We start from the raw sequence: 13,999 nt of genomic DNA on the forward strand, positions 1-13,999 counted from the left end.
CCTTTTCGCAGTGTAGGCGGCTGTCTATGGTAGGTCTGCGATAGAGTACAATGCCGGTGCAGACACAAGTGTTTCAGAGCACATTGTTGAACATGGGACATCTCAGCTGTTCAGTCCTACGTGTTCAAATGTTGAGTCAACGACGCCGTTAATTACGACCGAAGTGTGCACTGGATCTTGGTTATTATGCCGAGAATCAATGGAAACGTGAAGCCGGGTAGATCAAGTCACATTTCTTACAACGCTAAGTTGATAATCGTGTCCAAATAGGCCGTCATCCAGGGTAAAGCCATGAACCACGACTCGCATTCAGGCTTGTTTGGAAATTTGTGCTAAGGTCTTATGGGACTTAACTGCTGAGGTTATCTGTCCCCAACCTTACACACTGCTTAATCTAACTTAAACTATCTTATGCTAAGGACAGCACACACACACCCATGCCCGAGGGAGGACTCAAACCTCCGACGGGGGTAGCCGTGCGAATCGTGACTAGACGCCTTAAGTTACGTTGTGCAAGACGCGACAGTTGGCTGCGACTGCGACGCTGCCCCCTCCTCTTTTCCCACCCTGGCAGACGGCGACACGACCGCAACGCGACAGGAGTCGTCGCTGTTTCCCAAACTCCGGTCGGCGGCGGCGGATTCAAATACATAAGAAAAATAAGAATTCCGATTTTCTTGCTGTAAAGATACTGTATGTTAATGCAACAAAGTTACATCGGCTCCTAGAGTTAGTTTTTGGATACAGGTTCTCCTTTTACTTTAAAAAATTGAAAAGTATCTCTTCCGGTTTTGCGTGTTTTTTTCGCTGTATATTACTTCTCTATCAATTGTGAGGAAAGTAAAAGGCACAAAAAATTTATGTTTGCGTATCTTACAGTTTCACATCACAGCTTGATAATGAGGTGTCTATTTTTCCGATATTCGTCACAGTTATTCCGATACTTAATTTACAAGTAACCTACTGCATAAAATTTGAATTGTGTACAGTGAAAAATGTGGTCGCTGGCTACTTTACGTATGGTCCACGTTAGGTCATACATCGTTGCCGATGAAAAGATGCTAACATATCGAAATTATTTTTAAAGTTGAGATTAGAATGATATCGATCTCCGTTTCCGAGATTTGGGCTCATATATCTCCGGGAGCGTCGCGACTAGCCGCCAGTTTTGTCGACGCGCAACGAGAATCGTGTGGTCATCACACGATAGAGAATGCATTTGTTTTGTTTCGCTGACACATTTGGACCTAATGAAACCATTTTATGTCATATATCTCCGGTATGAGTTACTACTATTTCTCCATATGCTCTTGACAATTTCATTTAAAATGCCACGAAATGTAGGTTTCTTAAAGCCAAGTGATCAAGCAGAACCCATTTTCGTGGTTGTACTTAGGCATCTGAACCTGTTCCAAGCTTTCTTTCTCGTTTATTTCTCTGATACGAGTCCCGAATATTCCTCCATCTGTTTCTGCACATTTCACCTAAAATTCCAATGAAAGATAAGTTTATTAACAATAAGCGCACGCTTGCGTCATTGCATTGTTTCAAGTTCTTGACAACAAGATAGGGTTACACCTTAAACATCTCTAGAATTTTCATTCAGAACGTCTACAGTATACACTGGCAGAAATGTGGAAGAAATAATGTCCGTGCTTGTTCACAAAATTTCCCCAAATTATACTTGTCAGTTTCTCCCATGCAGATACTTTTGGAACAAGCTAAGGCAACTTTCATAGCCGACTGAATCTTTATTCCCATCCAAATGAACTTCCATATTCTTATATTCTGACAGCATACATCGTTATGGATGACATGAACATTTAATCTTGCCAAGCTGCACTCAAAGATGACTCCAGGATTTACAAAAGACGAATTTCAATTGTGAACTGTGTCAGACCAGAAGGGCCTTGTAAAACAGTAGTGCACTTTTGGCACAAGTTTTTTGAGCACCATCTTCTACCAATGAATTGAAGTGAATGTGACAAATTACTTATTGCAGCATACTGTTTGCGCAATCTGTTGAGAAACGCCTTCCTCAAAAACGAACATCTACTGATTACAGAAAGCTGTACAACAATCTGGTGGTGGTTTCTCACAACTAGAAGGTATCATCAAGACACCAATCTACCGTTTACTTTCAAAGTGAATGTATTGTAAAATGTAACTTTCTCGTTGTTCGTTGTACTTAAGATTGTTCATTTTATAATGTACTTGCCGTTTTCAATTTTTATCGTCACAAAAAAGAGTAATGCGAAAATTTACCTTCAAGTTCATTTTCATCATTCTAATTCTACATCTGCATGGATTATACTGATTTTCATAACAGGCCTGAAAAATTTGCATTAATGGGAAAATATTATATATTTCAATCACCTGCCAGTTTCCACTGTGCACCAATTTCTTCCCAAATTCTGTCTCTGGACATAGTGTCTCTATATCTAGGGTTCTTCAAATCGTAAAGGCAAGGATGTTGCGAGACCAGCTCACAGAGAATCACATCCTGTGAGTGGCTCATTTCAGTTTTCCTTGACTGGCTCGACATCTTTCTGGCAGCCGTACGTCATTGTGTCATGCGACTTCCGTCGCAACACTGCTCACTGGTGCAGTGCTGCGGCAGCTGCCGCAACAGTCACGCGTCGCATCCCAAACTCGAACTGCACATGCGCCAGCAAGCAACTTCTGACGTCACGTAGCGACCCGTCGCAGTCGCTAGTGTGCGTCGCGTCTTGGACAACGTACCTTTAGAACAAGCGGCTACCCCATGAGGCGATTCGGGCCTGTGAAGGCACGTTTATGCTCTATGGGAGATTCAATTGCCCTTCCACGGTATCTGTGGCAGTAATCTAGTGCACCATTACATCTGTGGTCTATGGGAATATTATTGTGGATCACCTCAATTTTTCCATACATGACGCTTTCCCTAATGGCAGCTTCCAGCAGCATAACTGTCCGTATCACAACTGTCTTGGCAACCTAATTCTCCGGGCCTGATTTCAACGGAACGTTCGTGACCGCTATTGAGTGCGACTTCCTCTTCCCGAATAAATCGGCTTTTAAATTACGAAATTGTGTGAACGTTGCATCGAAATCTGATGCTACATACCTCTGGAAATATGCATTGGGCTAGTCTCATTCAAGCAACGAAGAATCTTTTCCATACTGCACTCCAAAGGTGGACCAAAATGGTATGAACCCAGTGATGATGATGTTGTGGCATGTCACTGTAGGAGTGCACTGAGATGACAAAGGTCAGGGGTTAGCACAAGGTGAATAAAACGGCAGTTTATTGCCGTAGCATTCATTTGCACTCAGGTGATTCATGTGGGAAGGTTGAAACGTCCCCTTAGAACAATATTACATGACTGTGCTTAAATTGACACACAATATATTTTAGCGCAACGCAATCTGACTTTCAGAAATCCCTACAAAGGAATGGCCCTGACTAACATTAACCTGTACCTTTCACAAATCACTTACCTCACCAAAAGTCTTCGTTACTTGAACTACTGCAATACAGCGAGCCCACTACTGCCAGCTAAATAAAAGATTCAAACTACTGAAGGCACTAACTACTGATAGGCATAGTTAGCAAATGAAAGATTTTAATAGAGAACAAACAATGTATTTACCTTAATAGTCATCAAAAGTCATAATATATACAGGAGTTCATGACATCCATTTTTACAAATTTCAAAACTCCGCCATTTCTCTCCCCACATCCACCACTGCTGGCGGCTCACCTCCAACTGCGCAACGCTACAACGCTAAGCGCTGTTCACATCCAGCTGCCGCTGCCCAACACTACAATGGCAGACAACAATGCAAACTAGCCACAGACTGCACACAGCACAGCCAGTGATTTTCATACCGAGCGCTACGTAACGTTGCCGATAAGAAAACATAAACAGCCTACTTACATAGCCCCCATGCTCCCCACAAAAAATTTTACAAACTGTTTTGGGCACTGGACAATACATATTTGTTAAAATTTTTCATAATCGTAATTACAATAACAAAGAAATCAAATGCACACACTTATTAATACCATGTTGGTCAAAAGCTAAAATTTTCTCACAGTCCATAAAGACGGTCAAGATTGTTCATCACTGTAAAATTGCAGTGTTTTTCTCAAAGTCTGAGCAGTAAAAGAAAATGCACACGGAAGTAGTGGATTTCCATGGAGTCTTGAAGAAGTAGTGTTGTCCTTCCAACGGAAAGACAGTGCTGACTCTTGACATGCTGATAGGTAATGGGCCACAACAGAGCAAACCCACAGCAGAGTCATTCGAACTTTTGAAGAATATTGGTAGGTAGGTCATCACAGAGCACACCCACTGTAGTCCTGGTACAGATTACGGTATTGGTGGGCTACCAGAGGTGCAGACCCACTGTAGTCCTGGTAGAGATTGTGGTATTGGTGGGCAACCAGAGGTGCAGACCCACTGCAGTCCTTGTAGAAATAATGGTATTGGTGGGTCATCAAAGATGCAGACCCACTGTAGTCCTTCTAGAGACAGCCAGCAGCCATCTGTTGCGGCTGTAACGTTGCCGGTAAGAAAACATAAACAGCCTACTTACAAGGTGTGCGAGCGATAATGGCCGGATGACGGGAATTAACATATTATGGACGCGGAATGGTAGTTTCAGCTAGACGCTTGGCACATTCCATTTCGGAAATCGTTAGGGAACTGAATATTCCGAGATCGACATTGGCAAGAATGTACCGAGAATACCGAATTTTAGGCACTACCTCTCACCACGGACGACGCCTTGCGGTGATGGGATAACTGCCTGCTGATGTCAGAGAAAAGATACAAGCACCTTTAACAGTGCACAGCATACAGTGTATCATCACCTATTTCTGTATGTGAGAATGTAACGTAGGATCAGTTTCATTCGAACCACCATTCAATAAGCTGCGGGCTTCTGCCACCCACATTCGACGTTTGAAAGGTAGAGATACAACGAAGATTAGGATTCCAGCAAGAGCCACGTCATCACCTTGGCACGAATAACAATATCCTGTATGAAAGTCAGTGCAAATGATGTGTGTACGTTTCCTCCAGATAGAAGGCAGGCGGAATCCGGATGTAGTTATACCGTCAAACATCTGTGCCAGTGGAGAAGAACACATCAACATTCGTTTGCTCCATACTAGACAGCGGACTTGTTAAAAGCTGACTAATTATTACATTGGTTATTTATTTAACGTGGCGCAGTAAATTTTGAGACTGCATGTGTGGAGTATAGCTTAAAATTTTTGCGCAGGATTTCAGATTAACAAAGATGATTTAACTCATTCAGTTACAAATGGTTCAAATGGCTCTGAGCACTATGGGACCTAACTTCTGAGGTCATCAGTCCCCTAGAACTTAGAACTACACTCCTGGAAATGGAAAAAAGAACACATTGACACCGGTGTGTCAGACCCACCATACTTGCTCCGGACACTGCGAGAGGGCTGTACAAGCAATGATCACACGCACGGCACAGCGGACACACCAGGAACCGCGGTGTTGGCCGTCGAATGGCGCTAGCTGCGCAGCATTTGTGCACCGCCGCCGTCAGTGTCAGCCAGTTTGCCGTGGCATACGGAGCTCCATCGCAGTCTTTAACACTGGTAGCATGACGCGACAGCGTGGACGTGAACCGTATGTGCAGTTGACGGACTTTGAGCGAGGGCGTATAGTGGGCATGCGGGACGCCGGGTGGACATACCGCCGAATTGCTCAACACGTGGGGCGTGAGGTCTCCACAGTACATCGATGTTGTCGCCAGTGGTCGGCGGAAGGTGCACGTGCCCGTCGACCTGGGACCGGACCGCAGCGACGCACGGATGCACGCCAAGACCGTAGGATCCTACGCAGTGCCGTAGGGGACCGCAACGCCACTTCCCAGCAAATTAGGGACACTGTTGCTCCTGGGGTATCGGCGAGGACCATTCGCAACCGTCTCCATGAAGCTGGGCTACGGTCCCGCACACCGTTAGGCCGTCTTCCGCTCACGCCCCAACATCGTGCAGCCCGCCTCCAGTGGTGTCGCGACAGGCGTGAATGGAGGGACGAATGGAGACGTGTCGTCTTCAACGATGAGAGTCGCTTCTGCCTTGGTGCCAGTGATGGTCGTATGCGTGTTTGGCGCCGTGCAGGTGAGCGCCACAATCAGGACTGCATACGACCGAGGCACACAGGGCCAACACCCGGCATCATGGTGTGGGGAGCGATCTCCTACACTGGCCGTACACCACTTGTGATCGTCGAGGGGACACTGAATAGTGCACGGTACATCCAAACCGTCATCGAACCCATCGTTCTACCATTTCTAGACCGGCAAGGGTACTTGCTGTTCCAACAGGACAATGCACGTCCGCATGTATCCCGTGCCACCCAACGTGCTCTAGAAGGTATAAGTCAACTACCCTGGCCAGCAAGATCTCCGGATCTGTCCCCCATTGAGCATGTTTGGGACTGGATGAAGCGTCGTCTCATGCGGTCTGCACGTCCAGCACGAACGCTAGTACAACTGAGGCGCCAGGCGGAAATGGCATGGCAAGCCGTTCCACAGGACTACATCCAGCATCTCTACGATCGTCTCCATGGGAGAATAGCAGCCTGCATTGCTGCGAAAGGTGGATATACACTGTACTAGTGCCGACATTGTGCATGCTCTGTTGCCTGTGTCTATGTGCCTGTGGTTCTGTCAGTGTGATCATGTGATGTATCTGACCCCAGGAATGTGTCAATGAAATTTCCCCTTCATGGGACAATGAATTCACGGTGTTCTTATTTCAATTTCCAGGAGTGTACTTTAACCTTACTAACCTAAGGACATCACACACATCCATGCCCGAGGCATGATTCGAACCTGCGACCGTAGCGGTCACGCGGTTTCAGACAGTAGCGCTTAGAACCGCTCGACCACCCCAGCCGGCTCATTCAGTTACATCAAATACCCAAGCTGCGAATGGAACAGTGATCCAGGAAGTGCTGAATAAATTTGTTTATTTCATTTCTATGATCACAAACGTGAAGGTTCTCAGACAACCAGTTTCGGTTAGCCATGATCTTCTTGAAATATGTTTTGAAAACGTGTCCTAATATAATGGAGCCATTTTGGCATTGTCAAATGATAAACACAAAATCAGCGCCAGCATCGCCGCACATATGAGAAATATGGTTTACACTTGTCTTCTGGTTAACAGCGCTATTGTTCATGACAGACCCCCAAAACTGCTCAAATATTAGCGCTGTTGACGAGATGATTCTAGTATATATCATACTTTATAAATGAGTGACGCTGCTGGCATTGACTTTGCATTTATCATATGACGATACCACTATAGTTCCATTATGTTAGCATTATTTTTGAAACAGATCTGAAGATGGTCATTCCTCACGCAAACCGGTAGTCTGAAGGCCTACAAGTTCGTGATCATAGACGTGAAATAAAGGAATTTATTCTACATCAACTACATTTCCTCAAAAAAAGGTGATAAAAGTAAATGTAATAACTGTAGCGACATAGCCTGCTGGATTCGGTCTACAAATAAAACACCAAAATTATGAATAAAAATATCACTGAAAAAGTAATATATGTTGATCAATCTGGCTTTACAAAAGGGCAGTCATCTGTTAACAATGTTTTTATACTATCACAAGTAATAGATGAAACTGAGAATTGAACAAGGAGTTCCATCTTGATTTTACAAATTTGAAATACGAATTTGATAATGTGAGCATGTATGTGCTATGGAATATAATGGCTGAACGATATTATGCATCTGATTTCATAAATACTATTAATAACCTGTACATGGACACCAAAATTATTTACATGTGGAAAAAATAACCACACAGCCAATGAACACACACGAGGGGTGAAGACATATATACTGCATTTCCGCAACGCACTTCAGTAGTGATCAGTATATGCAAAATGTGAATAAAAGAGAAAATAATTTTATATCGTGACATTAAATTCAGTCTTGTATGCAGCTGACCTTACAGTGATTTCAGAAAATGGAAAAGACCTTTGCATGGGAGTCTGTATGTTGCAGCACATAGCCTCACCATTTGATCCTAAACTGTCTGTAGATAAAACGAAAACAATGGAATTTGTGGTGTTATGGGCCAGTTTTCCGGAAGCTGTTCCGTAATGAGATTCATAACCCGTCTTTTCAGGTTAGACTAGCAAATCAATGTAAATTACATGCGAACCATTAAAGTACAAAAATGACAGAAAGAAACATCAATTTCCACATCAAAATAGTTCACCAGAAAATAAATAAATGATAAAGCACTGGGTTTGCAGTTAATCTGAAAACTTAATTTTGAAAGTAAAATTAAATAATGAAGATGCTGGTTAAATAAATGACTGACTGTAGCTGAAATTTTGTTATCTAAAAAAATGTTTGTCAGTAACTTCAGGGTAATTTAATGCAATATTTTCAAAAAAGGCAAGCGAATTATTTTTAATTGTAGAAAGATTGATTTGAATTTTCTTTAAGAAAATGAGCAATTGATTCACTTTCAGCATAAGTACAGTACAAAATGTAGCATAAGTCACTCGCTTAGCTAAATACTGAATAAACTAACTTGCACACACTTAATTTTTGCTGTATTTTTAGTTATTAGGTCCGCCAGTGAAATTTTACGTTACTTTAGGCGAGGTAAGTTAATACTCATTACTGCTAATTAGCTAAGCCTCTGTTATCATATAAAAAAATGAACAGTTACTGAGGCAGCAAAACTAAGACTGAAACTCGACATTAGCAAAAAAAAAAGTTAATCAATTTTCATGATTTTTCGTCACTCGGAGATTGCATGAAAAGGAAAGGGACCCTGCTTGGTAAAAATGTCTCAGAACAATGACAACACAGGAGCCCTACAGGTTTCAACTATTGCAGGTTATTATTCAAGAAAGTTAGTGATAAATATTGGTTAAAGGACTGCCACTGGGTAATGCCTGCATAATATTATTTATAGTCTCTGTTAACAGTATTACAGTGCTGCAGCAGTGCAGACAACAAAGAACGTAGCTAATGACAATGCTTAGCTGCTGCTGCTTGAGAACCACGAGATGTCTCCAGAGAGTTTACCTGTCAAATCCGACCTTGGCCTCAATGCTCGCTATTTAATAACGGTGGTGCACCTACATTGGCATGATCATAACTGTATACGGCGTCTGTAGGAGCGCCCAACAAACACTTCTACACTCTTTCAAGACTCAAGCTGCTCATTGTCCTCTCTGCTCTTATCGGGACAGACACTTTCTATGCACAACGCTAAGCAACGTCATAGCTACTGTTATATCGTTGTTGCTCTTGATACGTTTAAATACAGTTCACTTAGCGATTACAATTTTTATTGTGATTACAATCAATTATACGCCTTCACAAGTAATTACGCTATTAGATCCATTATTTGTTAAATATAGGATCTGTAATAAAAATTACAGATTCAGAATTAGCAGTAAATTACAAGTTATCAACGGATATTAAACGGTGAAAAATTTTGGATGGTGCAGAAGGTACACTCCAGGAAATGGAAAAAAGAACACATTGACACCGGTGTGTCAGACCCACCATACTTGCTCCGGACACTGCGAGAGGGCTGTACAAGCAATGATCACACGCACGGCACAGCGGACACACCAGGAACCGCGGTGTTGGCTGTCGAATGGCGCTAGCTGCGCAGAATTTGTGCACCGCCGCCGTCAGTGTCAGCCAGTTTGCCGTGGCATACGGAGCTCCATCGCAGTCTTTAACACTGGTAGCATGCCGCGACAGCGTGGATGTGAACCGTATGTGCAGTTGACGGACTTTGAGCGAGGGCGTATAGTGGGCATGCGGGAGGCCGGGTGGACGTACCGCCGAATTGCTCAACACGTGGGGCGTGAGGTCTCCACAGTACATCGATGTTGTCGCCAGTGGTCGGCGGAAGGTGCACGTGCCCGTCGACCTGGGACCGGCCCGCAGCGACGCACGGATGCACGCCAAGACCGTTGGATCCTACGCAGTGCCGTAGGGGACCGCACCGCCACTTCCCAGCAAATTAGGGACACTGTTGCTCCTGGGGTATCGGCGAGGACCATTCGCAACCGTGTCCATGAAGCTGGGCTACGGTCCCGCACACCGTTAGGCCGTCTTCCGCTCACGCCCCAACATCGTGCAGCCCGCCTCCAGTGGTGTCGCGACAGGCGTGAATGGAGGGACGAATGGAGACGTGTCGTCTTCAGCGATGAGAGTCGCTTCTGCCTTGGTGCCAATGATGGTCGTATGCGTGTTTGTCGCCGTGCAGGTGGGCGCCACAATCAGGACTGCATACGACCGAGGCACACAGGGCCAACACCCGGCATCATGGTGTGGGGAGCGATCTCCTACACTGGCCGTACACCACTGGTGATCGTCGAGGGGACACTGAATAGTGCACGGTACATCCAAACCGTCATCGAACCCATCGTTCTACCATTCCTAGACCGGCAAGGGAACTTGCTGTTCCAACAGGACAATGCACGTCCGCATGTATCCCGTGTCACCCAACGTGCTCTAGAAGGTGTAAGTCAACTACCCTGGCCAGCAAGATCTCCGGATCTGTCCCCCATTGAGCATGTTTGGGACTGGATGAAGCGTCGTCTCATGCGGTCTGCACGTCCAGCACGAACGCTGGTCCAACTGAGGCGCCAGGTGGAAATGGCATGGCAAGCCGTTCCACAGGACTACATCCAGCATCTCCACGATCGTCTCCATGGGAGAATAGCAGCCTGCATTGCTGCGAAAGGTGGATATACACTGTACTAGTGCCGACATTGTGCAGGCTCTGTTGCCTGTGTCTATGTGCCTGTGGTTCTGTCAGTGTGATTATGTGATGTATCTGCCCCCAGGAATGTGTCAATAAAGTTTCCCCTTCCTGGGACAATGAATTCACGGTGTTCTTATTTCAATTTCCAGGAGTGTATTTTATCTGTATTTTCGATGGTACAAGGTCACCAGCCCAGGTCTCGCCAGCATCACAAGTGTAAGCTTAAGGCTAAGCTGTAGTCTAACACAGATTATAGAAACTGTAAGATCAAAAATAGTCTTCAAAAACAAAATCCTGTCGTAATTTAAGTTTTTAAAATATGATGGGTGTGGCATTACGTTCGGATGCAAGCAAGTAATGGACCAAAAATTAATTAAATACATGTCCATTTGTGGAGGTACTGTAAAATATTTGCGGAATAAAATCAGGAAAAGAAGCCATAGGAAGTGTTACAAAACGTCTACTTTTGAAACTGAAGTATAGCGGACAACTAAACAACAAGAAAGTAGAATACATGATCAAGAAACAAGGTTTCTATGTAGAGCGGGAAGAAGTCCTAGAAAAGGTCGCAAAGTAAATGTGGGTACAATAAAAAAATTATGAATAGATAACGTGAAAGAATTGGGGAAGGAACGTGTAGACGGTATAGGTGGAACAAGGTTCCCGCTAAAGGCTACCAATTATAGAAGCACTGGAAAAATAAACTAAATAATGGCATATAAGAGATGTAGCAACGTAACAGGATATTTGCCTAACATTTGAAACAAAGAAGTAGCAAAAGATTAACACAGTTCTCTCCGAATGCAAAACTGGAACATATCAAGATTTAATAGTTTAATGAAATGTTATATTTATAGCTACATGCAAAAATCTCTATCTTGACTAATGTTGACAACTCCGTTAGCCTTCTAGCACTGTAGCATTCATCCAGGTTTTTCGGGGTATGTGCGCAGTTGTTGTTGACGATTGTCATGCATCTAAAAAATTATTTATCTAGAGAAGTTATAAAAATTGATCCGTTATGAACCTATGATGGTCCAGTAAGTGAGGCGAAATTTTTTTTTTTTTTTTTTTGCATGGACATTCCCCTTCTTGTTGATATTTTATTTCATATTCAGACTCTGTTCTCTTTTTGATGTTTTATTTATTTGTTTATATCCTACGCTCTAATTTCCACTGATAGCCTTGGGTGAGCCAGCCCTGAAAAAACTCTACCATCTAATGAGCAGGATGTATGAGACAGGCGAAATACCCTCGGACTTCAAGAGGAATATATTAATTCCACTCCCAATGAAAGCAGGCGTTGATAGATGTGAAAATTACCGAACTATCGGTTTAATAAGTCACGGATGCAAAATACTAACACGAATTCTTTATAGACGAATGGTAGAAGCCTACCTCGGGGAAGATCAGATTGGATTCTGTAGAAATGTTGGAACACGTGAGGCCATACTGACCCTACGACTTAACTTAGATTCAGGAAAGCCAAACTTACGTTTCTAGCGTTTGTAGACTTAGAGAAATCTTTTGACAATATTGACTGGAATACTCTCTTCCAAATTCTGAAGGTGGTAGGGGTAAAATACAGGGAGAGTAAGGCTATTTACAATTTGTGCAGATACCAGATGGCATTTATAAGAGTCGAGAGGCATGAAATGGAAGCAGTGGTTGGGAAGGGAGTGGGGCAGCGTTGTAGCCTATCCCCGGTGTTATTCAATCTCTATATTGAGCAAACAGTAAAGGAAACAAAAGAAAAATTCGGAGTAGGAATTAAAATCCATGGAGAACAAAGACAGCAAAGGACCTGGCAGAGCAGCTGAACGGAATGAACAGTGTCTTGAAAGGAGGATATAAGATGAACATTAAAAAAGCAAAAGGAGGAATGTAGTCGAATTAAATCGGGTGATTCCGAGGGAATTAGATTAGGAAATGAGACGCTTAAAGTAGTAAATGAGTTTTGATAGTTGGGGAGCAAATTAACTGATGATGATCGAAGTAGAGTGGACATAAAATGTTGACTGGCAATGGCAAGAAAGCGTTTCTAAAGAAGAGAAATTTGTTAACACTGAGTACAGGATGTCGTTTTTGAAAGTATTTGTGTGGAGTGTAGCCATGTATGGAAGTGAAATGTGGATGATAAATAGTTTAGACAAGAATAGAAGAGAAGCTTTCGAAATGGTGTGCTACAGAAGAATGCTCAAGACTAGATGGGTAGATCACATAACTAATGAGGAGGTATTGAATTGAAATGGGGAAAAGAGAAATTTGTGGCACGACTTGATTAGGAGAAGGGATCGCTTGGTAGGACATATTTTGAGGCATCAAGGGATCACCAATTTAGTTTTGGAGGGCAGCGTGGAGGGTAAAAATCGTAGAGGGAGACCAAGAAATGAATACACAAAACATATTCGGAAGGATGTAGGTTGCAGTAGGTGTTGGGAGATGAAGAAGCTGTAGAAGGGTAGAGTAGCATGGAGAGCTGCATCAAACCCGTCTCTGGACTGAAGACTACAACAACAACAGCAACAGCAACAACAATTTTTAGTCATGATTTCTTAAAAATGATTACCATTTATTAGTTGTTCTTCTGTATGTGCGTCAGATAATGCAGAAACTTCGTTATGTATGCATAAGATGAGGATGTTCATAAGCTGTTAAAGCCAATGAACATAAAATGGAAAAACAAGTTACAGTTTACAGTTATGTCGATAGTATTAGCACACTTTAGATTTTCACAGTTCAAATATTACTATGTTTTCATATTATGCGATGAGAAACCGAGAACATATGAATACCCGACCGTAGTGATTTACACCACATACCAGTAACAAGGGAGCTTCCAACCTGGAACCCACATTATGAACCAAAAGTGGCAAGTGAAAAAAATTCAAACAGTTGTGTCATCATGAGCCCATAGCAAGTCTCCAGCACAAATGTCCATATAACACTTCACAGCAGCATTATTATGCAATTCCTAGCGCCAGTATACACTATTAACAGATGTTTCATCACGGACTCACTGTGCCCGCAGTCGCTAGATCAGAAATTTTTTTGGCTGATAATACACCATCTTGAGTCACAACAGTTCTGTTTAATCAACACCTCCATCTTGGAGTACCATATTTAGCTACCTGAGTACAGTATTTGCTTCACATTATGACCCGACAGTAAAACAAGAAACAGTTTTACGAGAAAAG

Source organism: Schistocerca cancellata, chromosome 1 (assembly GCF_023864275.1).
Source record: "Schistocerca cancellata isolate TAMUIC-IGC-003103 chromosome 1, iqSchCanc2.1, whole genome shotgun sequence".
Classification (NCBI taxonomy): Eukaryota; Metazoa; Arthropoda; class Insecta; order Orthoptera; family Acrididae; genus Schistocerca; species Schistocerca cancellata.